Genomic DNA, 26,114 nt, shown 5'->3' on the forward strand with positions numbered 1-26,114 from the left:
CTTTTTCTTTGTTTTTATTTTTAATGGCTATTAGTAAATAAAACCTTATCTCTTAGTTATTTAGTTTAATATTCTTTTCTTATTGAATTGATTCATTTAAGTTGTGTCTCATATTCTTTGTACATTGTTGAAAAGCAAGTGATTTTTTTAGTATCATGTTATCATGTTTAAAGTCCGTTGAAAGTTTATTCACTTCTTTATTTCAAAGTTCGTCTTAAGAATTAACAACAAAATGAAAAAGACAACTCTTTGGTTACGAGATGCCTTTTTATATTTTGTTACAATAAAATTTGCTCCTGAGCTTTGTGCTCTTGGAAAGAGTACGTTTTTCGAGTATTAAATGTTAAGGTGGCAAGTTGACAGAATATCTTTCAGTTTACGTCTATAGTCGTTTATTAAACTTGAAATACTTTCTTCTCACTTTTAGATTAAAATAATTGGTCCATACTTTCATTTTATGAAATCATTTCATTTATTACATCTTTTGCATGACTTGTTCATTTTGTTTGTGGAGAGCTGCATACTATGATGACAACAAAGTCATTTGCTCTCTTATTTAGGTTTAGGAAATTCTCTCAGTCTTAATACTCTTTCACTCTTTTCAAGTCAACATATACCAATGAGCATCAGTACTTTAATAGGTTAGATCAGAATGCAGGCCTGCCATCTCTTTTTTATCATTTGCCCTATCTCAAATTTATTTTGAGCATATTGAAAGTTACAAAATACTGATATTAACGAATCGTCTGTCTATTATATTTCAATAATTTGTCAATGATGTCTAGGTGGCATATGTAACTGTATGTTTGTATGCGCATATACATACATACATATTTTATTTTTGTTGAAAGAGAAGACCTTGTTGCTGGTTATCTACAATTATTTAATAGTTGCAACAAACCAAGCGTGACATAGCATTTAATGAATTGTCAAACTGATAATCAGGGACGTAGGCAGAATTTTATTTGGGCGGGGGGCTACAAAACAATAGTAAGTGCGTATCAGAGAACTGCATAAGACCCAATATTTGACACTCAATAGTTTGTGTTTCGCATGCCTCAGGAAAAAAAAGGTTACATATAACATAAACATTAAGTTGTAACTAAATTTTTTAAAATTTATAATTTTGACATGCGAAACAAACATGGGTGTATAATGAGTGTTTTCCATAAGTCTTTATTTAGTGCCAAATATTGGGTCTTTTACAAATCTCTAGTGTGTATATGCTCTTACATTCCAAAATTTTTTTTTTATTGGATGGAGGGAGATGATGGGTATCTTGTGCCCGATAGTCCCCATCCCACCCCTGGCTACGTTCTTGCTGATAATGCTTAATTTAGAATATGTTTACAATGACTGATAACATCAATAGTAGTATCGCATGCACAATTTTTAAATTGGTGAATATTAGCCAACGTCGCATAGTGGGCCAAAACGGCGAAAAATTTTTAAATAAGTCCACAGCTTTTTACCTGTTGATCCGAGGGGTAAAAAATGTTCTAACCATTTATAGAGGAGGACATAGGCTTTCAGGAAAATGGTCTATATATATATATATATATATATATTGTTGGTCTATATATGTAACGCAGGGTGTCAATTTGACACTGTCAAAGTTGACCACTATCCTCTTCTCCAATCTTCAAGAGGCTATAACTTTTGATGTATTGAACCGATTTCTTTGTAGAAAGAGTTTTGCATATGCTTATTTATTTGAGTTTAAAAAATAAATGTGACTACTAATACATGCCGAACTTAGGAGCACTTACCCTATTACTTTTATGAAGATTTTTTCATAAGTAATGACCAAATGTCCTACTGAATGAAATCAGCAAGTTTTTTTGCATCAAAATCTATTATCTAAAAAAAGTAATCACTAAAAAATGTTGCAAAAAACGAACATAGTACCAGCCTTTAAGAGTTAAATCTACATACATATAGCTGATATAAACATAATTGAATTTAATATAATATGTATATATTTTATGATATAAATTCGATTGCTTGAGGAAGTTTGCATCTTACATGGTAAGGGAACAGGCGGGGATATTATCGCACAAGCATCACTATGTAGGCATCTCGCGTGTTACTATCGTTGATCTATGCATGTCGTGTCAGGAGCATTATTTCTTTACATGTTTTCTTGTGCAACTACCTTTTGTCTCAATTGTTAGATAGTCATAGAAAGATATAGAAGAAAATCTTGGAAATTTCTTATGGTTATGTGAAAAAGTCTGCTAGAACAAGAACAACATAGAAAAATGTATGAAAAAAAGAAAAAATAAAAATCCAACTCACCATTTCAACTATGAGGAAGTGTGGTGTCAATGTGTTTATGACTTCTATTGTACATGTGGTGTACCTGTTGTTGTTGGTGATTAATTGCTGAAAGTAGAGGGGAGAGTCAAAGTTAACCTTCATATTTTCTCATTGAAAACAGAGGGGGAGAAAGAAATTATGTTTGTTGAAGTTTTTCTTTTCTACTTGTCTGCTCTTTCATTTGAAAAAGAAAACAAATACCCCAAAACCAGTTTATTTTCATAGATAGGCAACACTTAGTAAACAGTTTTTTTTGGTATACCTAGATGTGCCCCACACTCCCCAACTGAGTAGCTGAATGCTGTGTCCGCTATCTATTGAGCTCTTCAATATACAATAGAGATTTTTTGAGGTCAGTGTTCTCTTGACAAAAGAAAAAAAAAACCGGTTGAAATGATGTGCTCTCATCATCATCATCGGCCCACCATTAGCGTGTCACATTATACAGAAATGTTAGACGACAAGTAAACAAACACACACACACATTCACTATCATAACATATGGATGAGCAACAGGTGAAAAAATTAAACTGGAACAACAAGTGCAATAACAAATATTAGATGGTGTTGGTAAATGGCATTTGTTAATTTTTTAAGTCAAAAATAAATACTTTTCTATATAAATGTAGTGGAAAACGTTTTATGCTCTAAAATGTATAAAAGGCGCCAGCTAGGCAAATATTGTCCACAGGCAAAGAAAAACAAGTGCTAAGTTTGACCGTGCCGAATCCTATATACCCTCCACCATGGATCGCATTTGTCAAGTTGTTTGGACGGATTCTCATTATAGGCAGAAACTAAAAAAGGAGCATGGAAGGTCATAACAAGTGAAAGCGTGCTAAGTTCGCCCGGGCCGAATCTTGGGAACCCACCCCCCCATGGATTCTACTAGATATGAGAGATATATCTGATTATAGACCGAGTTGATAGTTGGCACAGTTGTTGAAAGTAACAGAACACTATATGCAGAACTTCAGCCAAATTGGATAAACTATATAGTTGGAACTATATTATGTTCTTGACCGATTTGGACCGTACTTGGCATAGTTTTTTAAAGTCATAACAGAACACTATGTACAAAATTTTAGCCAAATCGGACAAAAGATGCGGCTTTCAGGGGCTCAAAAAGTCAAATCGGGAAGTCGGTTTATGTGGGAGCTATATCAGGTTATAGACCGATTTGGACCGTACTTGGCACAGTTATTGGAAGTCATAATAGAACATTATGTGCAAAATTTCAGACAAAATCTGATGAAAATTGAGACTTCCAGGGTCTCAAGAAGTCAAATCGGGAGATTGGTTTATATGAGAGATATATCAGGTTATAGACCGTACTTGGCGCAGCTCTTGGAAGTCATAACAGAACACTATGTGCAAAATTTCAGCAAAATCTTACAGAAATTGCGGCTTTCGGGGGCTCAATAAGTCAAATCGGGAGATCCGTTTACATGGGAGCTATATCAGGTTATAGATCGATTTGGACCGCACTTGGCGCAGCTCTTGGAAGTCATAACAGAACACTATGTGCAAGATTTCACCAAAATCTGATGAAAATTTAGACTTCCAGGGGCTCACTAAATCAAATCGGGAGATCGGTTTATATGGGAGCTATATCCAAATCTGAACCGATATGCCTTATTTGCAATCCCCAACGACCTATGTCAAAATTAAATATCTGTGCTAAAGTTCAAGCGGCTAGCTTTGCGCGTTCGATCGCTATCCTGATGTCGACGGACGGACGGACGGATATGGCTAAACCGACTCAGAATGTCGAGACGATCAAGAATATATATACTTTATGGGGTCCTAGATCAATATTTTGAGGTGTTACAAACGGAATGACTAGATTTGTATACCCCCATCCTGTGGCGGTGGGTATACAAAGAAATCCCCACGTATATTTTATATGCTAAGATAAGAATCGGGTCCTCTAGAGCCTCAAGAAATATATTCAAGAGATCGGTTCATATGGAAGCTATATCAGGTTAAGGACCGATTGGAGCCATCGGTTGGAGATCATACACAAAGTCATCGTGCAAAATTTTAGCCAAATCTGATAAGAATTGCGCCCTCTAGAGGCTCAAGAAGTATATTTTGGAGTTCGGTTTATATGGGAGCTATATTCTAAACGTGGACCGATTTGGCCCATTTACAATCCTAAACGAGCTGCATTAATAAGAAGTACTTATGCAAAAATTTCTGCCTTCTGGCTTTACTCCTTCGAATGTTTGTGTGCTTTGGAAAGATAGACGTACGGACAGGCCTAGATCAACTTAAAATGTCATGACGATCGGATATATATATACTTTATGGGGTCTTAGAACAATATTTCGAGATGTTACAAACGGAATGACGAAATTAGTATACGCCCATCATATGGTGGAGGCTATAAAAATATTTTTTTTTTAGTTGTAATAATTTTCTCTAAGCTTATTAAAATTAATTACAGGGAAATTGTATTTCCGTTCTGACCTTTCTTTACTTTAAAGATGAACGCATTTTATTTCAAAAGTTTTCCTTAAGCATCATTCAACTACCTACTCGACATATTTTATAACTATGTATCACTAACGAGCAAAATCTTCCTCATGGGAAATGATGTTACCCACGCAATATCTCAATTGCGCCTTCTTATTTTTAAATAAACGAAATTACTTCTTTCATTTGTATCTTGACAAATTTTCAAAAAGAATTTTCCTCTCAACAAAGCAATTGAGACGTTGAGTACATTGTAGACAGTATTTCATTGTGCGATTTGAGAAAAAATTAAAGAAAAAAATGAACAATCCATCTCGAATTCAATGACAGACGAAAATACTCCCGCGTAATTTGACAATAAGACAACAAATAAATGTGAAGTATGACACTTGTGTGACTTTTTCGTTTTTAATTTATCTTGTTGTCTACATGCCCATATAAATATCTTTTGTGGTTTGTACAGTGCATTTCAAAAGACGGTGTGGGATTGTGTCATATCGTAATTGAAACTTTCTATATGATATACAGTGGTGAACACATGTGAACTTATAATTATGGAGGATGACTTCAAAAAATATATCGGTTTTAATTTAAATTTTTGTTAATTAAAAAAATTAAAGCAAACCAAAATTGAAGGTTAAAATATAAATTTCGCTTTAAAATGCAAAAAATTCAAGGTGTTCACTTTTTTCCCGTATTCCGTTATAACTTGGAACAACTGTGCCAAGTACGGTTCAAATTGGTCTATAACCTAAAAGAAACCGATCTCCCGATTTGACTTTTGAGCCCCTGGAAGTCGCAATTTTCATCCGATTTGGCTGAAATTTGGCACATAGTGTAATGACTTCCAACAACAGTGCCAAGTATGGTACAAATCGGTCTATAACTTGATATAGCTCCCATATAAACCGATATTCCGATTTTACTTCTTGAGCCCCTGGAAGCCGCAATTTTTTCCAATTGAACTGAAATATTGTAGGTGGTGTTCCGCTTTGATTTGCAACAACGGTGCCAAGTACGTTTCAAATCGGTCTATAACCTGATAAAGCTCCCATATAAACCGATCTCCCCATTTGACTTCTTGAGACCTTACAACCCGCCTTTTTTGTCCGATTTGGCTGAAATTTTGCGTGCGGTGGTCTGTGACGACTTGCAACAACTGTGCCAAGTTCGGTCCAAATCAGTCTATAACCTAATTTAGCTCCCATATAAACCGGTCTCTCGATTATCCTTGTTCGGTTCGTAGACAAGGTTTGACAGAAGTCTGGTATGTAGAATAAAAATATGCCCTTCAACTAAATTTTGTTTGTATAAGTTTGTAGCAAAATCCATGGTGTTGGGTTTCAAATATTCGGCCCGGCCGAACTTAGCACACTTTTACTTATTATTTTTTTCTTTTCAATTATCATACGTTCTCATACGAATCTTACGTTACGTTAGATTAATCATTCATGCTTCAGTCATACAATATGAAACGTAGTGTCGAGGGGAATTTCGCTATCAACCAAATCTGTGAAAATAATTTCATTACGATGATATCAACCAGAATAAAAATGTCTTTGGCACATGCTAAAACACATGATTTATATTTTTAGATAACTGAACTTTTGAAAAAAAGTTCTTTGTAAAGCTATACTTGCCGCTTTCACAAAAAAACAGCTCATCATTGCATACATCTTCATGAACCGCTGAAGCCATTCTTTTAAAGCATTAAAGTGTTGACAAATCTATAAAAAAAATGAAACGAGTTTGCATAACATAACATATGGTGATTTCCATAGCATATTTATCCTTATTGGTATACGAACAGGGAGTTAAGGAAAAAAGTAAAGACGTTTTATATTCGGTTGGGCTGAATCTTGGGAACCCACCGCCATGGATTTGCTAAAATTTCCATAAACGAACCTAGTTGCCGGGCATATGTGTACTTTACGTACAAAATTAGACAAACATTTAAGCTTCCAGGGGCCGTTGAAGACTACCTGTGAAGACTATCTGTGGAATGCTTCATATGCTCTTCAAAATGCTCTAATGTTGATATGAATGCTTTGGAATTAAATTTCATATGTCACACAAGTCATGTCTCTCAGATACAAAACACCATCCCAATCACAATCTCAACAAACTTAAACACCACAAATTTTACTGATGGCCTGTGTCGTCGTCTAACAAGCCACAAAATATGACAGTGCTGCTATATGAATCTGCTCCATTAAGTACTTATGAAAAAGGTATTTTTTCTATGAAGTGTTTAATAAATAAACAAAACAAAAGTGTTGAGGGTTCGCAATCAACACTGGTGTATGGCGAAGTAGGGGAAATATTGGCAAGACGTCTATTATTTTCTATTGAATTGCTGCTATACCACATCACACAAAGTCATAAATTGCTTAAACGCATAGTTATTCATTTTAAATGATTGGAAAAAGAAAAGGGGTCAATCGTTATTGATGTTTATACGGGTGGCAACTACCACTTCAATATGTGGCAGTTAGCTGACGGTTAAATGACACTTGAATCAATACAGATTACCGCTAAGAGATTTGAAAGAGTTTGCAGATTAAGAGGGCGGATGAATTAAAATGGACGTGGGAAATGTATGAGAAAGAATTAAAGAGTAATGTGATGATAATTATAGTGTATACGAGACACCTTTAGAATATAAAATGTATTCACCAAAATAATAAATAAAGCCTAAATACTTGTCAGAATTCACTAAATAAGGTTGCAGAAAGCAATCAGCCGGCTTACAATTTTTTTTTTAATTTTTTGCCGAACTAGCCATAGCTGATGTCAACTTGATTTCTGTTTACCTTCAGTGTTTGTTTGTTTTTTCAATCGGCATATTTTGACATCCTTTATTATCATGGGTCCTTTTAACGTTTTGTTTTCGACAAGTCACGTAATCTTCTATTAATGAACCCTGTCTTTTTGTGTAAACAATTTAAGTTAATGGGTCATTCACACTTGTAGATTATGATTAGATTACAATGTACAATGAGTTGAACGATATCTATGTGTTGCAATATTAATTTTTAATTACTATTTCAAATCTTAAGGAAAAAGCACCATCATCGTCATCATCTTTTTGCCTTATAGCATCTCTTATGTCATCTCTCACATTTTTTTCGAAGGTATATCAATATACCTACCATTTAAAGTTCATTTCCCGCATAAAAAAATTATTATTATTATGTTAATTAATTAATCATTCTGTAATAATAAAAAAGAAACTCACCAAAGAAAAAGAAAAGCATTTTTATGATTAACCATAACAAGGCGCGCGTTATGTGTTGAATTTTAAGTGAGATGTGATTAATCGTTCAGAAAGTCATTCATTCATCTTCATATCGCCTACGAAAAAACGAACAACAACAAAACACACACATCAACTACACCCACTAATTACGATGTGCCTATATCAGAAAAATTCAAATACCCGCATTAAAGACAAAAAATAAAAGAAGTTGAAAAAACTCTAAATTATGATAACGTAGCACCACACCCACATAGATATAACCAAACAATCAGTGAAGTACAAACACCAAATGTAATAAATAATTCAAATGGTATTCAAAATTTCTTTGGTCTTTGTTGGAAGCAGGCTTACTTTTTGGGCTATTCAATGCATAGCAATCATAGATTATTGCCAAAAAAAAGTTAAGACAAAAAATACGGTAGCCTAGAGGAAAGGAAAGAGTATGATAATTTTAGTAAAAACAAACTCACATCGTTGTGAACAGGGAGCCAATACAGGGCCACCCTGTGTTGCCTGTATAGTCGCTCCAGTTAAAGCCGACATCGATAAAGCACTTTATATCTAATGCTTGTAACCATAAGTCCCTTAAGCACCGCCTGACTATCGCTAAATATGCCATGTTCGACCTGGCTATGTTCCTTGACAACAAAAACTCCACAACCCTGGCAAACGCAACGACCTCCGTCTGTGAAAACTGCATTCGTCCCTCCTCCGATGAGAGACATCTATTCGATTCAATCTTCGATTCATCTGTTAAGATATTAAAATCCCCAAACCTAACCCAGGCTTCTGCCACTCCGCTAAGGTAGGAATTAGCAGCCTGTTGTCCACAATAAACTCTGGAAGTCAGTTTGCAGGTCGGCAATAGCCCCGTTGAGTATGCTTGTATATCCTGCGAAGCTGACCAAGTTGTGAGCGCCTAAACAGTGTCCTCTCGGAAGATTCCTTGACGTATAGGTTAATCGGTAGTATTCCTGCCAGCACCTCCTAGGAGATGCTGCTCGATACTCTAAACTCGAGCACCATCCTCTTCCTTGTGAACTATACAAACTCAGTCTTCCTGGCTTTAACACCTAGATTACACCCAGTGGCCCAAGAAGCCGTGATCCCAGTACCCCAGTAAGAGCAGTATACAGACCCCAGACAGCGTATCCATAAATTTTCCGTTTAAGAATAGTCAGATTGACAGCACAAGCGCATACCATGACATCTAGCCTCTCCACTGAATCCCATCGACCCCAAGAATCCAAAGCAATGGAGAAATAAACCCACCCTGTGGCGTACCCCTGGTCGCGCATTCACTTTCATCGAAGTGGCCACAACGCTGGCTGTGATCTTTCTATGCAGAAGCATACTCATTATCCAACCAGTAAAACCATCCTCCACATCAGCATTCCTAAAAACCGTCCTTATGACATTATTTTAGCCCCTTCGATATCCAGAAACGCCGTCAAAGCGAATTCCTTAAACTGAAGAGACCTCTTCAAATGATGCACGACTCTTAATATAAGCCTGCTGATATCCTATATCTGGATATTCAACAGAACCAATCAGACGAAAGATAGAACCCAAAACATTGCTAAACCAACCACTTCCACCATCCTTTCTCCTATTTCTTTCTAGGCCTCCTAACCGTACAAACCGTCAAATCAGTGTATTACCTGATATAGCTCCCATATAATCCTATCTCTCGATTTGGCATCTCAAGTCCCTGGATGCCACAATTGTTGTCCGATTTGGCTGAAACTTTGCACGAAGTGTTTTGTTATGACTTACAACATCCATATCCAAATCGGTCTATTACCTGACATAGCTCCCATATAAACCAATTTCCCGATTAGCCCTCTTTGGCAGAAGTTTGGTACATAAAGTACTACATTTATTTTACCTAAATTTTTAGCAAGATCCATATTGGTGTATTCCCAAGGTTCGACCCCAACGAAAGCAGCACGTTTTCACTTGTAATACCTCCCCTCGTTAGTTAGTGTTACCTGGTTGTCAGCCGCAAGCACTAAATGTGTCAAAAGTGTACACAGCAACATACCATATTATATGACAGACGATGGTGTACTACATGCACGAACAAGAAATAATTTTCAAAAAAATTACTTAGGCATATTTTTAAAATATTTTTTCGTTGCTAAATCAATCAATGATTTTTATTCACTTAATATTGCTAACATGAAAATGTCTTCCAAAATTTTTGTTGACAGTCATAAGTTTAAAAAAAAATAGAGGGAGGCAGAGAATAAGCCTTAATTTAAACATTTTATGCTAAGCCCAAACTTATTAGCATAAATTCCATTATCTTTGACACGTTTTTGTTTAACTACTGACAGACACATGATAATGTTATTAGATGACAAACTCATGACAATATTATTAGATGACAGACACATGGCACTATTATTAGCTATGTGGAGCACATTCATCAAATTAATTTTTGTAAAAAAAATGCATACAACATTAAAACATAATCAATAATCAACAAGTACAGCTTTTGTGAGCCTTTGAAATGGGTACCAGTTAACTCGGTTTTCGACATATCATGGAGTTTTAAGTTGGCATACGTTGTATGTTCTGCGCTTACTTTAATGAACCTGTCCCTTTACAAATACAGTTTACTCTCTATCACATATTTAGCAACCTATTCAAATGGCGTTATGCATTTTCTCTTCGGGTTGTATAAAAAAAGTCCAATTAAATAAAACAATGTTGTCGACTTGTCAAATAAATCAACCTCATGCTATAATTGTAGTGAACATTTTACTGTGCTTGCAATAAATATAAATCACTTATACATTCTCTAAGCATTCTGATTTAAAATCATTTGTTATAAATATATACATACTTCAATTCAATGATGAGAAGATTTTTTTTATTTAAAGCATTTGCTTTCCCCCACTTGCTATCGAAGCAACAACATACAATAAAAAGATATTCCTCACTCCATTGTCCAATGACCTATTGCAAATTCAATGGTGGCTATATCGAACAAACGAAACAAAACCCAGCCAAATATATCAGTACGCCATGGAAACCAGAATGCCATTTCTTTCTTTTTTCTTGAACATTATTTAGTGCATTTAACTATCACTCTGAAGTTGTTGCAGTGTTGGCTGCTGATCTGTTTCTTTTTTTTTTGGGTTTGAGTGCTCTTGAAAGTTCAACAATGTTAGGTTTAATTAAATTATCTTTTGATTCTCAATCATTCGGCTCATTCGTTCATTAAGACCTAAATTGAATTTTAATTTGAAAATTCAATTAGCAGACATGCTTCTAAAGAAATGCCGATTGGATGAATAATTGGAATTTTTGTTAGTAGTATGTTATCAATATAAGAAGATGGAAGATTTTGGGAGTTTGGTATTCAATAGGGCCATTTATATTATTTAAGAAAAATAAATCTTTAGTTATTATTTAGAATCTTCTAGTTACTTTCCAACAACATTTAATGTCCAGCTGGCGTGAGATCAGAAATGAGGTCACGTTGTAATAGTAGTCTTAAGCATAAATATTCATTTAGCACCAAAAGGGTTAGCCAACCATCAAACGAGATGAATTAACTAGATTAAATTCCGCTGGACTGCACTAAATTGGGTAAACACCATACTTTAGCTGACAAATTTGAAGCTGGGGCCATTTATAAGCTCTTACTGTAACATAGTATAAAGGTTCCCTAAGATTGCAATACCAGGGTTGTAGGTAATGCATTAATACCATGGTTGTAGGTAATGCATTAAAACAGTTAAAACAGAGTTGTACGTAATTCGCTTAAAAATAGTTTGAGAAAGAGGCGTTCACATTTAAACAATGAAATAACAAGACTTAAAAAAACTCAAGAATAATTTGAATTGACTAAAAGGCATCAACAACAACTTTATCCCCCCCCCCCCACGTTAGTAATTTTGTGACAAAATGCCAAAATAATTGTCAAACAAATATCATTTTTGTTGTTAATCTTTGTCATCTCTTTTGTTATTGTTGTTGTTGAAATTCACGCATTGCAGCACCGTTGTTGAAATGATCACATGAAAGCCCAACCTAATGAACCTTTGTCTGGTTAATTGTCAAAACATGACTACCCGTAATGTTCTGAATACTGTGCTTATTTTGGACATTTTAAGTCATAATGGTTAATGAACTTAGATTTATCTTTCCAAGTGAAGTAACTGTCTTTTTTGTCTTCAATTCATATGGAATTTGTTAAAACAAAAAGAGAGAAAAAGTAACACAGTGACAATCTTTTTGTTGTTATGTTAAAGAAGAAATGAATGCGTTGAAGATGAGTGGCAAATGGACAATAGCCGCTTACTGAAACATGTTAACATTCAAAATAATGGGTTGACATGGTCATGTCATAGTGAATGACTGAATGTCTTTTTTTTTTTTTGTGACAAACACTCTTTTTTTAAAGTGGTCTGTCTGGTCTGTAGTGAAAGGTAACAAAATAAAAACAAGAGACGATTTAATGACTTCCGTATTTGTGAAAATAATATTTTTTATGTAATAGGATAGAAAATAAAGTAAGAGAGAAAATAACAGACAATTATTTGGCTCTTAAGATAGTTTGAAGCAAATTAAATATTTCTTGAAAAAAAAAAAATACTGAAAATCCTACAAAATGTCTATGTCAAAATGCTAGTTTAGATGTTTATAGAGATTTTTAAAAGATTTTTTTTTAAATTTGTATACTCCCACTATAGCATGGGCATATACTTACTTTGTCATTCCGTTTGAAACACCCCAAAATATTGATCGTCATAGCGGCTAGGTCGCCGTGTCCGTCCGTCCGTCCAAAGCACGTTAACTCTCGAACCAGTAAAACTAGCCGCTTGACATTTTACAAAAACACTTTTTATTGATGTAGGTCAGTTGGGAATCATAAATGGCTCAAATCGTTCCATGTTAAGATATAGCTCCCACATAAACCGACCTTCCGATAGTACTTCTTGAGCTTCTAAGGGCACCATTCTAATCAAATTTGGCTGAAATTTTGCAAAAGGAAAATGAGATCCTTGTCAATTATGATTTGAATCGGTCCAGATATGGCTCTCATACTGATCTCCCGACTTTACTTCTAAAGCCTCTAGAGAGCTTCTCCTACATCCACAACAAGTATAGTCTAAGCGGTCTCTAAACTGATATATGTGCATTGAGCATCACCGGAAGCAATTCCTGAGGTTAGGTTATATTAGGTTGAAAAGAGGGAGCGCCGCCCCATGCGACTGTGGACATACATCTAAGCCAGTAATCGGCTTGTTGTGTGCTCTTAATACTAAAAAGTAACCTGGAAAAGAAAATTTAAGCCAGTAACTCCGTGCTGCTTACAAAATACCTAATTGTTTTCCATACCACGCCCCTTAGTTGGTGTGGTATTGTGTCCCAACCTAAGTGCTGGCATCTGTTAGACGCGAAAACCGGGCAATGATATAGGAAAAGCTCCAACGTCTCATCATCTTCTCCACATGCCCGACACATACTATCATTTGCTGCACCGATTTTGCATAAGTGAGCTCGTAGTCTTATGTGTCTTGTCTTGACTCCGAAAGCTTTACTGACCTCCTGCTTGCTTCCTTTACATATAAATAAAGAATTTCAAGTTCGAAACTAGGCTGTTTGGTTGCGCTTGTGAAGTAGAACAAAAAGCAAAACCGGGAGATCGGTTTATATGGGAGCTGTATCAAGCTATAGATCTATTCAGACCATATTGGACACGTATGTTGAAGGTCACGGAAGAAGTCGTTGTACAAAATTTCTACCAAATCTGATGGGAATTGAGAGGCTCAAGAAGTCAAGATCACTGATCGGTTTATATGGCAGCTGTATCAGGTTATGCACCAATTTGGGCCATACTAAGCACAATTGTTATAAGACATAACAAACCACCTTATGCAAAATTTCAGCCAAATCGGATGAGAATAGCGCCCTCTAGCGGCTTGAGAAGTCAAGATTCAAGTCAGGTTATGAACCGATTTGAACCTTACTTGGCACAGTTGTTGGAAGTGATACCAAAACACCACGTGCAAAATTATAGCCAAATCGGCTAAGAGATGTGCCCTCTAAAAGCTGAAGAAGTCAAGTACCATGATCGGTTTATATGCCAGCTAAATCAGGTTATGAACCGATTCCAACCATTTTAGTCAAATCGGACGTGAATTGCGCCCTCTTGAGGCTCAAGAAGTCAAGATTCAAGATCGGTTTATATGGCAGCCATATCAAAACATGGACCGATTTGGCCCATTTACAATCCCAACCGACCTTCACTAATAAAAAGTATTTGTGCAAATTTTCAATCGCATAGCTTTACTCCTTCGAAAGTTAGCGTGCTTTCCACAGACAGACGTCCGTCCGTCTAGATCGACTTAAAATGACATGACGATCAAGAATATGCATACTTTATGGGGTCTTAGACACATATTTCGAGGTGCTACAAACAGAATGACGAAATTAGTTTACCCCCATCCTATGGTGGAGGGTATAAAAATGAGAGTCATCTAAGAACATGCCGCAGGCAGAATTCTGCTCTAATTGACATGCTGTTTTCGTGGTTAGCATTTTCTAAATTTCCATTTTTCCTTTCCCGTGAAGGAAAATATGGCGTAATGCACCTTTATAGGGTTTAGGCAGTCTTAGCTTCCAATATGTGAATATTTCTTTCTTGTATTTCTCTTCTAATTGGTGTGGACTTAATTTTTTCGGCAAAGCTGTTTGCTTTGAAGAAATATAAAATAATTAACCACACCTATAATCTTGACTTTTACTGTAAAATTTTGAGAGATTAAATTACTCAGTTATTTCTATGCTCATTGATTATATGCTCTTTTCGCTCAATTTATGCCCTCTCTCTTTTACTCTGTTTCTGAAAGAGGCAAATTTCCCAATGATCTCTTGGCTACGCTCATGCTTTCTTCTTGAGTGCCATGTAGTATGTATGATTGGTTTTTTATTTAAATTTATTTATATCTATATGCTCAAGTTATTTTGTATATCGCTTTTAGTTTCCTCAATTTCATCATTGAAAAATGCTTCACTGACAATTCTCATACGAAAAACTGTGTCAATGCAATTTCATGACATACACACCACCATCACCACCGCCATATGTGCTCGATTCTATGCTTAACATAATTCAGATCAATTTTTTTGTTCTCTTTCCTCCAACATTGTAGTACATACGCATGAAAATGACCTGAATTTGCAAATTAAATGTGTGAAATCGTTACAAATTCAAAGTACACTCGACTTCCACAACAACAGCAGTTAGAGGCACGATAGGCATTTATTTCTCTTTTCGTTGCGAAAACATATAAAAAAAAATGTGTCAGTAATGAATGCAAATGTCATTCATAGCGACAAAATGTGCATTGAAGTGTTTTTAGTCATAAGTGCTGTTAGTGTATATGTATGCACATATGTATCTATAAGATACCATAAAATCCCCTATGCTTTGTACAACTAATGCTAAGCTTGAAAGAAGTGCGTAAATCCACTGACCATGAAAATGCTAATTCCTAATTTATGCCAAAAATTAAGTGCGTAAGATTTGTGATGTGTGCGTCGTGAACTTCACGCGCTATTTAAGCATTTGATTTTGATTTTGTGCGTTCAAAGACAATCAGTGTTCAAGAGATGTCTGATTGTGATTAATGGTTGGTCACAGTAAATTGATGTTTTGTTGTTTTATTGAAATACAAACATTTGATTTTACTGATTGGTATTTTATGTAGAAACTGAAAATGTCTTAAAATGGCTCAGAGAAACATGGCATATAGGCTGTAGCTACACTAGCAAGCTTTTTTTCAAAAAGTTCTTCATCCAAAAAAAGTTGGTGTTTTGGAAATCAACTACACGCAAAAAAAGAATTCGTTTCACAAAAAGGAAATTTTCGCCAAGTAAACTACTTTTGTGAAAAACATTAGACTTTGTTTACAATAAAAGTACATATTTTTTGCGAGATATTCTTGCAAGAATTTGTGGCAAGTATAATCAAATTTTTACCAATTATAAACATATCTCAGTTGGTAGTTCAAAAAATTTCAGATTTTATTTGGGTTTATTTCGATGTTATGAACACACAATTATATTAAAAGTCTTTCATTTTGACACAACTCTATTATAGTTTTGTATTACGACTTGCTGTATTCCCTATGCTATAAACACATTTAAATACCAACTTTGGGGTGGATATTTCATTATTGCGTAAATATTACCGAAGAATGTTCGTGTTTAAGATTGATGTTTTCTTGTACCTTGCAGACATTTGTCCGTTTTTGTAATGATATTTGTCATTGGACATACCAGAATTTTTTTCCTAAGGTCTAACCTTAAAAATTATCATTGTGTATATACCAGTGACGAGCTCAAAATTGCAATTATTTACAAAGCCATGGGCTTTTTTGGGATTATTTTCCTGTGTACGTACACAGTAATGTGCAATAGTGTAAGTAGTTTTGCCCCTCACTGCTCTACACTCTCAATTACTCACCCTTTTTCTCTAGTACGAGAGATACAAGAGAATAATTATTGGCCCGGTAAACGAATAATCATTTGAGGCTATCGAAAAACTTTTGATATTAAAAAGTTTTTCGTTCTTTTACCGTAGGCGAAGCTTCTAAAAGTTTTACAACAAAAAAAGTTAGCAACGCTCAATAATGCTACGTTTATGGCGAACGTTTGATATGTTGAAGGAAAACATTACAATAAATGAAAAACGTCGTAATAAAAGCTTCTAAAGGTTTTACAACAAAAAAAGTTAGCAACGCTCAATAATGCTACGTTTATGGCTAACATTTGATATGTTCAAGAAAAAAATTACAATGTTACAATAAATGAAAAACGTCGTAAATAATAAAATATAACTTCATTTATTATACCCTCCACCATAGGATATGGGTATACTATTGTAATTTCGTCATTCCGTTTGTAACACATCGAAATATCGATCTGAGACCCAACAAACTATATATATATTTGACCGTCTTGACATTCTAAGTCGATCTAGTCATGTCCGTCAGTCTGTCAAAGCATGCTAGCTTTTGAAGCAATAAAGCTAGACTCTTAAAATTTTGCACAAATACTTCCTATTAGTGTAGGTCGATTGGGATTGTAAATTGGTCATATGGTTCCAAATTTTGATATAGCTGTCATATAAACCAACCTTGGATCTTGGCTTCAGGTCCATAACCTGATATAGCTCCAATAACATAGCAATTCTTATCGATCCTTTGTTTGCCTATAGAGAGATACCAGGCACACTTTTACTTGTATACCCCCGAAACCTGTGGGGACATTGTACACCACTAGCGCATTTTTATACTCTACACCACTACTGTGGTACAGGGTATTATAACTAAGAGCATTTGTTTGTAACACCCAGAAGGAAGAGAGATAGACCTATTGATAAGTATACCGATCGGCTTAGAATCACTTCCTGATTCGATTCAGCTATGTCCGTCTGTGTGTCCAAATACAGGTCGCAGTTTTCATCCGGGCCTAGAGACGAAGCCTATTGAAATTGGAAAAAAATCGGTTCAGATTTGGAATTAGTTCCCATATATATGTTCGTCCGATTTGCAGTAATAACGCAATGAAATGGTCATTTGTTAACTGATTCTCTCGAAATTTGACAGGAAGGATTTTCTCTTGACTCTCGACATTACTGGTGAATTTTATCTAAATGGGTTCAAATTTAGATATAGCTCTCATATATACATATCGCCCGATTTTAACTTCTAGAGTTACAGCAAGCCCATTCATTGACCAATCTTGCCAAATTTTTGCACAACGCCTTCCTCGACTACGACCACAATATGTGAGAAGTTTGCTCTATATCGGTTCAGATTTAGATATATCTCCCATATATGTGTTCGTCCGATTTTGAGAAATATTGAAATAAAGTGCTCATTTGTTAACCGGTTCTCTCGAAATTTGGCAGGGAGGATTTTCTTATGATTCTCCACATTACTGGCGAATCGACTGAGATTTACATATAGCTCTCATATATGTATATCGCCCGATTTTCACTCCAAGAACCACTGCAAGCGCATTTATTGAACAATCTTGCACTACGCTTTCCTCGACGACTACCACAATGTCTCAGAAGTTTGCTCGAAATCGGTTCAGATTTAGATATAGCTCCCATGTTCATCAGATTTTGGGTAATTTGCAATTACCTTGCCATTTGTTAACCGTACGTTTGAACATATTTGCTCCAAATTTGTTGGGGATTGTTTAATAACCCATATGAGAACATCCGACGAGGTCGATAAAAATTGGTTCAGAATAGGTCTTGCTCCCACATTGTACTTATAGTGTAGGTGTAGGGTATTATACAGTCGGCACCGATCGACTTTTGTCCTTCCTTACTGGCTTTTAGGGATATTTGAGGTCTATCCAGGAAAAAAAATTTCGAAAGTCGGACCACAAATGAAGATTTGGCAGGAGGTGACCAAGTTTAAGGGCCTGCTAAAAGACGCCCGTTCACCCTAGGGCCTTGTAATTTTGCACACAATCTCGCAACTGAGCTCTAACCATAGTTCTTTTCGTTTTTCTCCCACTGTGCAACATCTAATTATAAAAATTTAATACCGAAATTCAGAGTCTGTGACAGCTGCTTTAAGAGCAAAATCATCTTCAGCTCATTTTTGGTAATGGCTTCGTCAATAAGCAAAACATTCGTTTTTGTCAATGCAAATTTGCGCATAAACATTCCATTAAGGAACAGGCGCAAACTTCTCACATACCAATAAGTGCTGTTCGATTCAAGTTTAATCTCAATGATAAGGGGCCTCCTTTCTATATAGCCGAGTCCGAATGGCGTGCAGCTGTGAGACATCTCTTTAGGGAGAAGTTGGTACATGGCTGCCATACCATTATTTCAAATTACATAGTTCCTCACAAATGTCTCCAGCTTTAGGAAGGGATTAACACCGCTGAAAAATATTTCTGATGTTCTGGCGGGTTCGATCTCAGGTGTCGAGCATCAATGCTAACCTCTGCGCTACGGTGACATGAAATATGCGTTATTGGTCCGGTGAAAATCGACATGTGCTTCATGAATCAACTATTCATCCTCTAAAAACAGCTGTTTGATGCGGTTTGCATGCTGGCGGCGTCATTGGGCCATACTTCTTCATCGACGATACCAATCGCCATGTTACCTTAAATAGACAACGTGACCGCACCATACTCACTGATTATTTTTGGCCTAAATTGGAATATATGGACGACATTTGGTTTCAACAGCATGGTGCCACTAGCCACACAGCACATATCACGATCGTTTTATTGAAGAGTAAGTTTGATGAGTGTGTTATCTCGAGTCGATTCCCCGCCCCGTTCGTGCGATTTGACGCATCTGGACTATTTTCTTTGGGGCTTCTTCAAGTCAATGGTCTATGCCAACAAGCAAACGACATCTATGCCAACAAGCAAACGACGTAGATCTCATAGCCCACATTGAACAGGAAATAGCGACAGTTTTGGCTGAAATGTGTGGCCGAGTCATCGAAAATCGGGTCCAATGTATTGACAGATGCAACCGTGTCCGCATTTATAAATGTTTTCATTGTACTTCTATATGACACCATTTTTTTTTTTTGAAATCCAGTAATTTTGGTTAACCTGCCAATTGTTTAAGTGCGCATTTGTTATACCTGAAAAGAAATTTAAAAAAAAGTTATTTTTTTTCCAACTATCTATACAAATAACTTTTTTAACGGCCAATCGTTTAAGTGCGAATTTTATTTAACTACCAACAATATTTGGAAAGATATCGCCATTTCCACCAACAATTTTTTTAACAGTCACAAAAAATAGAATTCGAAACTAAGTCATGCTTCAGTTGTCAAACATACACACAGAGAAGAAGAAAATTGGGTTTTTTACTCATATATTCACATAAAAAGTAATAAAAGATGTGAATGAAAATTACACTTAAGAGCCAATTCTTTGGCAGGCGGGCAAATCGGATAACTGCCACATTTCGCTTTGCTGCCACAAAATGAGTGCAACACTTGTTTTGGCAGCTAAGTCAAAAATACTATATCTCAAATAGTTTGCGTTTAAATAAAAAAAAAATTGTGAAGTCCTTATTGGAAAACCCGATATATACTTTTTGGTCGGCAATGAATATTTCGATGTGTTGCAGAACTAATGACAAAATTAATATACCCCCATCCTTCGGTGGTGGGTAGAATATTGATAAAGGGAGTTCATAACAAGAAACCCCAAAGTTTGTACAAAGTTTGATCAGAGTCGGTCCATAACCTGATACTGATATTTTCACGATCGGCCCATTACCTTATTGGGCCCCTTTTAAACCGATCTTTAAATTTTAAGCATTCCTTATAGACAAATAGAAAAAAAACAAGGCCACTATCATTCGCAAGAGTTAAGCCTTGCAATGTACATGACAAATGTGATATATGATGGAGAGCATATAACATTCGACCCAGCCGAATTGAACAAACGTGTATTAGTGTTTGTCTATTTAATTTTCTTGTTCACATCAATCTTAATCGAGTTATTGGATATCCATTAAAATCTCCCTCTCTTACCCAAAAGTGAGCAAAAAAAAAAGTTTTAAAAATGCCGGCTTTTAATGTCAATAACTCTTTTTTTCGTTATTTTTGTTTGCTGTTGTATATTAAGCGCCGCCCACTTAATGAATTCCAAAACTCAACAAATACAATGTGGCGAAGACAGACAGACACAGATCCATACATACGACGCAGTTTCGAAATGAAAACGTGTTATTGGCTCCAAAAATAATTTCAACAGCAAATGAAACGTGCAACCAAGAGACAGACGGTTTTTGCTTTTGTCGTTTGTTACATTTTTTAGAGACTCAAGAAGAGGGGGACAAACAAAGCAAAGCAAAGAGGACAAGTGCCCGCAGAATGGCCACTGGTAGAGTAAATGAATTGATCTTTCTTTCATGGTTTTCGGGGCTTCTTTTGTTTCATTGGAACACTGGCTGTTTGCCATCAGGAGAGTTGCGGTACTATTTGACTTTCGTTTATTGTGGCCTATGCCTATGCTTTGGCATTGTGAGGCATTTCGTTTTTGGGCAAGGAAAACTGGTTTGGCATTTCTATCAATCACCATGGAGGATTTCAAATCAGTAATTCAAAGTAGATTTTAGTTCTCTGGGGTTTGCCTCTTCACTTTTAGGCAGTATTTTTGATTGCTGACAACAATTTTTCTAGAATTCCTATTGCGGTTTAGTATTTTTTTTTGTATCTACTTAGGGCTTAGTAGTGTCTTGAAATGTGATTAGTCTTATGTTCTGCGGTTTTTCCACTCCAAGACCTTCTCTATCCTTTTGTGTATGTAAATTGATAAATGCAGATTGGTGTGAATTGTACGTACGATTAACGCCACTTAAATTTTGTGGGTAATTCAATTCTATGGGAACGAACAGTTTTTTGTTTAAGATTTTCGCATAAGTTATTTGCTATTCAACGTGCAAATTTTTGCTTGATGTTTTTTAAGTGTTGGATTATTGTGGGAATTTATTGGATTTAATTTCATACCGACCACAGTTTTATGGAAAAGCCATGTAGCTACTTGAAAATACAATCTTAATATACATAATGACGACTTTTAGAAAAAAAAACAAAATATTGCAGCTATCACATGGTTATGAATAACTGGAAATCTATTTCATATGACGATCTTACTTTGTTTGGTTATTAAGTTTTTATTAAGCATTAAAAAATCGTATTAAATATTAAAAAAAAACAACCAGTAGAGGAAAATCAACTTTCCAAAAGGAAAATATCCCTACACTTTTCTAAAGCAAAGGGTAGTTATAGTACTATATCCCAAAAGAACACTTTTCCTTTGCCTTACTAAAACTACACTTTCCCAAAGAAAAGGGTACTCACATTACTATTTCCCAAATAAAAGAGTGCTCAACCCTTTGCCTAAAAGAGAGGGTGCTTAAACTACCCTTTTCCCAAAGAAGAGGGTACTAAAACTGACCTTTCCCAAAGAAAAGGGTAGTAAACAACCCCTTCCTAAAGAAAAGGAAAGAGTAGTTTTAGTACCCTTTCTTTGAGAAATGGTAATTTTAGTAACCCTTCCTTTGGCAAAGGGTAATTTTAGTGCCCTTTCCCCTGAGAAAGGGTAGTTCTGGTGCCCTTTCATTTGAGAAAGGCTAGTTTTAGTGACCTTTTCTTTAGGAAAGTACCCTTTCCGTTAGGAAGCGGTAGTTTAAGTACCCTTTCCTTCAAGAAAGATAAGTTTTAGTGCCTTTCATTTGGGAAATGGTAGTTTATGTTAATTTTCATTTGAAAGAGGGTAGTTTTAGTGCCTTTTCCTTTGGGAAAGGGAAGTTTTGCTGCCCTTTCCTTTGGGGAAGTGTAGATTTAGTATCCTTTCGATTGAGAAAGGGTAGTTTTAGTGCCTTTTTCTTTAGGAAAGTGTAGATTTAGTACCCTTTCCTTTAGGAAGGGGTAGTTTAAGTACCATTTCCTTCAAGAAAGATAAGTTTTAGTGTCTTTCCTTTGGGGAAGGATAGGTTTAGTACCCTTTCCTTTGAGAAATGGTAGCTTTAGTACCCTTTCCATTGAGAAAGTGTAGTTGTAGTGCCCTTCCATTTAGGAATGTGAAGTTTTAGTGCCCGTTCCTCTGAGAAAGCGTAGTTTTAGTGCACTTTCCTTTGAAAAAAGTTAGTTTTAGTGCCCTTTCCCCTTGGGTAAAGGTAGTTTAAGTGCCTTTTCCTTTGGAAAAGTGTATGTTTAGTTTCCTTTCCTTTGAGAAACTATAACTAAAATTACCCTTTCTTTAGGGGAAAAATACTAACCAACCTTTTCCTTAGGGGAAGGGTACTCAAACTACCCTTTCTTCAGGGGAAGGGCACAGAAACTACCCTTTCCCTATGGGAAGGGTACTAAAACTACCCATTCCTTAGGGAAAGGGATGATTTAGTGTCCCTTCCTTTGGCAAAGGGCAGTTTAAGTGTCCTTTCCTTTCGATAAGGGTAGTTTAAGTACACTTTCTTTTGGAAAAGGGTAGTCTTAGTTCTTTTTACTTTGGAAAGGGATTGTTTTTGTGCCCTTTCCTTTGGAAAAAGGTAGTTTTAGTGCCTTTCTTTTGGTCAAGGGTAGTTTTAGTGCCTTTTACTTTGGGAAATTGTAGTTTTAGTGCTCTTTCCGTTACGAAAGTGAAGTTTTATTACCCTTACATTTGTGCAAGGGTAATTTTAGCACCCTTTCCATTTAGAAAGGGTAGTTTTAGTGCCCTTTCCTTGAGAAAAGTGTAGTTTGAGTACACTTTCCTTTGGAAATGGGTAGTTTTAGCGCCTTTTCCTTTGTGAAATGGTAACTTTTTGTACCTTTTCTTTTGGAAGAGGGTAGTTTAAGTATCCTCTCCTTTGGGAAAGAGTAGTTTAAATGCCCTTTCCTTTGAGAAAGAGTAGTTTAAGTGTTATTTTCTTTTGGAAAATGTAGTCTTAGTGGCCTTTCCATTGGGAAAGAGTAGTTTTATTACCCTTTCCTTCGAGACAGGGCAGTTTAAGTACCCTTTCCCATTAAAAAATAGTTTTGGTACCCTTTCTTTTGGGAAATGGCAGTTTTAGTAACCTTTCTCATAAAACAGTGTAGTTATACCACCCTTTCCTTTGGAAAAGGGTAGTTTTAGTGTCCCTTCCTTTGGAAAAAGGTAGTTTTAGTACCCTTTATTTTGGGAAAGGATGTTTTAGTACCCTTTCCTTTATGGGAGTATAATTTTAGTACCCATTCCTTTAGGGAAGTATAGTTTTATAACCCTTTCCTTTAAAAAAGATAAGTTTTATTTAGTACCCTTTCTTTTGAAAAAGGGTGGTTTTAGTGCCCTTTCCTCTAGGAAAGCCTAGATTTAGCACCCTTTCCTTTGGGAAAGGGTATGTTTAGTACCCTTCCTTTTGGGAAAGGGTAGTTTTTGTAACCTTTCTTTTGGGAAGGAGCAGTTTTAGTACCCTTTCCCATAAAAAAATAGTTTTAGCACCCTTTCTTTTGGGAAAGGGTTGTTTTAGTACTTCATTCCTCCCTTCCTTCGGAAAAAAGTAGTTTTTATGCCCTACTAAAACTACCCTTTTCTTTGGGGAACGGTACTAAAACTACCCTTTCCTGTAGTGAACTTTCCTTTGAGAAGGTTAGTTGTTGTGCCTTTTCTTTGAGAAAGGCTATTTTTAGTGCCCTTTTCTAAGAGGAAGGGAATAAAAACTACCCTGTCCTTAGGGAAAGGGTACTGAAATTATCCTTTACGTATAGGAAGGACACTAAAACTATCCTTTCCTTAAGGGGAGGGTTCTAAAACTGCCTTTTCTTCGGGGAAGGGTACTCAAAATACCTTTTCCTTACGGGAAGGGTAGTTTTAGTGCTCGTTCCTTTGGGAAAGGGTAGTTTAGGTGCCCTTTTCTTTGGCAAAGTGTAGTTTTAGTACCATTTCCTTTGAAAAGGACAGATTTAGTAACCGTTCGTTTGGGAATGGGTAGTTTTGGTACACTTTCTTTTGGGCAAGGGTAGTTTTAGTGCCCTTTCCTTTCGGAAAGTGTAGTTTTAGTAGTTCTTCCTTTGGAAAGGGTAGTTTTAGTGCCCCTTCCTTTAGGAAAGGGTAGTTTTAGAACCTCTTCCTTTCGGAAAGGTAGTTTTAGTACCCTTTCCTTTGGGAAAATGGTGGTTTAAGCACCCTTTTCGTTTAGAGAGTGTACATTTAGTACCATTTCCTTTCGTGAAAGGGTAGTTTTAATGCCCTTTCCTTTGGGAAAGGGTAGTTTTAGTACCTTTTCCATTGGGAAAGGGTAATTTTAGTACCATTTCCTTTGGGAAAGGTTAGCTTTATTACCTTTTCCGTTGGGTAGGGTAGATTTTAGTTCCTTTATCTATGAGAAATGGTGGTTTTAGTACCCTCTCTTTGGGAAAGGGTAGTTTTAGTACCCTTTTCTGCGAGAAAGTACACTTCCCTCTGGGAAAGGATACTTTTACCCTTTCCTTTTGGGAGAGGGTAGGTTAAGTGTCATTTTCTTTGGGAAAGGGTAGCTTGTGTCCCCTTTTCTTTGGGAAATGTTTGTTTTAGTGCCCCTTTTGTTGGGAAAGTGCACTTTTAGTACCCTTTCCTTTGGTAAAGGGTAGTTTTAGTGCCCCTTCCTTTAGGAAAGGGTAGTTTTAGAACCTCTTCCTTTCGGAAAGGTAGTTTTAGTACCCTTTCCTTTGGGAAAATTGTGGTTTAAGCACCCTTTTCGTTTAGAGAGTGTACTTTTAGTACCCTTTCCTTTCGTGAAAGAGTAGTTTTAATGCCCTTTCCTTTGGAAAATGGTAGTTTTTTTTTGTAAACTTTCCTTTGGGAAAGGATAGTTTTAGTGCCTTTTCCTATAGGAAAGTGTAGTTTTAAGACCCTTTCCTTTAGGAATGGGTAGTTTTTGTACTCTTTCCTCTAGGAAAGTATAGTTTTAGTACCCCTTTCTTTGGGAAAGGGTAGTTTTAGTGCCTCTTCTGTTGGGAAAGGGTAGGGAAAGGATAGTTCTAGTGCCCCTTCCTTTGGGAAAGTGTAGTTTTAGTGCCCTTTCCTTTGGGAAAGGGTAGTTTTAGTGTCCCTTCCTTTGGGAAAGGGTAGTTTTTGTATCCTTTTCGTTGATAAAAGGTAGCCTTTTCGTTGTGAGAGGGTATTTTTAGCACTTTTTCCTTTGGTAAAGGGTAGTTGTAGTTCCCTTTCTTTTGGAAATGGTAGTATTAGTACTCTTTCCTTTAGGAAATTGTAGTTTTTGTATTAATACTACCCTTTCCTTAGGGGAGGAGTACTAAAACTACCCTCTCTTTAGTGGAAGGGTACTAAAACTAACCTTTCCTTAGAGGCAGGGTACTAAAACTACCCTTCCTTAAGGGAAAAAAACTAAAACTACCCTTTTTATCGGAAGGGTACTAAAACTTCACATTTCATAGGGGAAACGGTAGTTTTAGCACCCTTTCTATTAGGAAATTGTAGTTTTAGTGCCTTTTCCTTTGGGAAAGGGTAGTTTTAGTACCCTTTTCTTTGGGAAAGAGTAGTTTTATTGCCCTTTCTTTGGAAAAGG

The 26,114-nt window shown here is 36.1% G+C and overlaps 1 protein-coding gene and 1 long non-coding RNA gene across 4 annotated transcripts in view; one reads left to right on the forward strand and one right to left on the reverse strand.

Moving 5' to 3' along the window:
* LOC106084121 (fizzy-related protein homolog) overlaps window positions 1-26,114 on the forward strand; it is a 77,190-nt gene that overhangs the window by 31,016 nt on the left and 20,060 nt on the right. The gene's annotated exons all lie outside the window — the stretch shown is intronic.
* Window positions 1,888-26,114, reverse strand: part of LOC106084123 (uncharacterized) — a 122,731-nt gene continuing 98,504 nt past the window's right edge. The window contains exons 4-6 of one of the 3 annotated variants that reach the window (XR_001220754.2): window positions 19,052-19,713; window positions 2,299-2,385; window positions 1,888-2,234 (exon numbers count right to left, since the gene is read on the reverse strand). This is a non-coding gene — a long non-coding RNA (uncharacterized LOC106084123). The remainder of the gene's footprint in view (window positions 2,235-2,298; window positions 2,386-19,051; window positions 19,714-26,114) is intronic. The other 2 variants (XR_009397965.1, XR_009397964.1) reach the window with 2 other exon arrangements.

Source organism: Stomoxys calcitrans, chromosome 4, assembly GCF_963082655.1.
Source record: "Stomoxys calcitrans chromosome 4, idStoCalc2.1, whole genome shotgun sequence".
NCBI lineage: Eukaryota > Metazoa > Arthropoda > Insecta > Diptera > Muscidae > Stomoxys > Stomoxys calcitrans.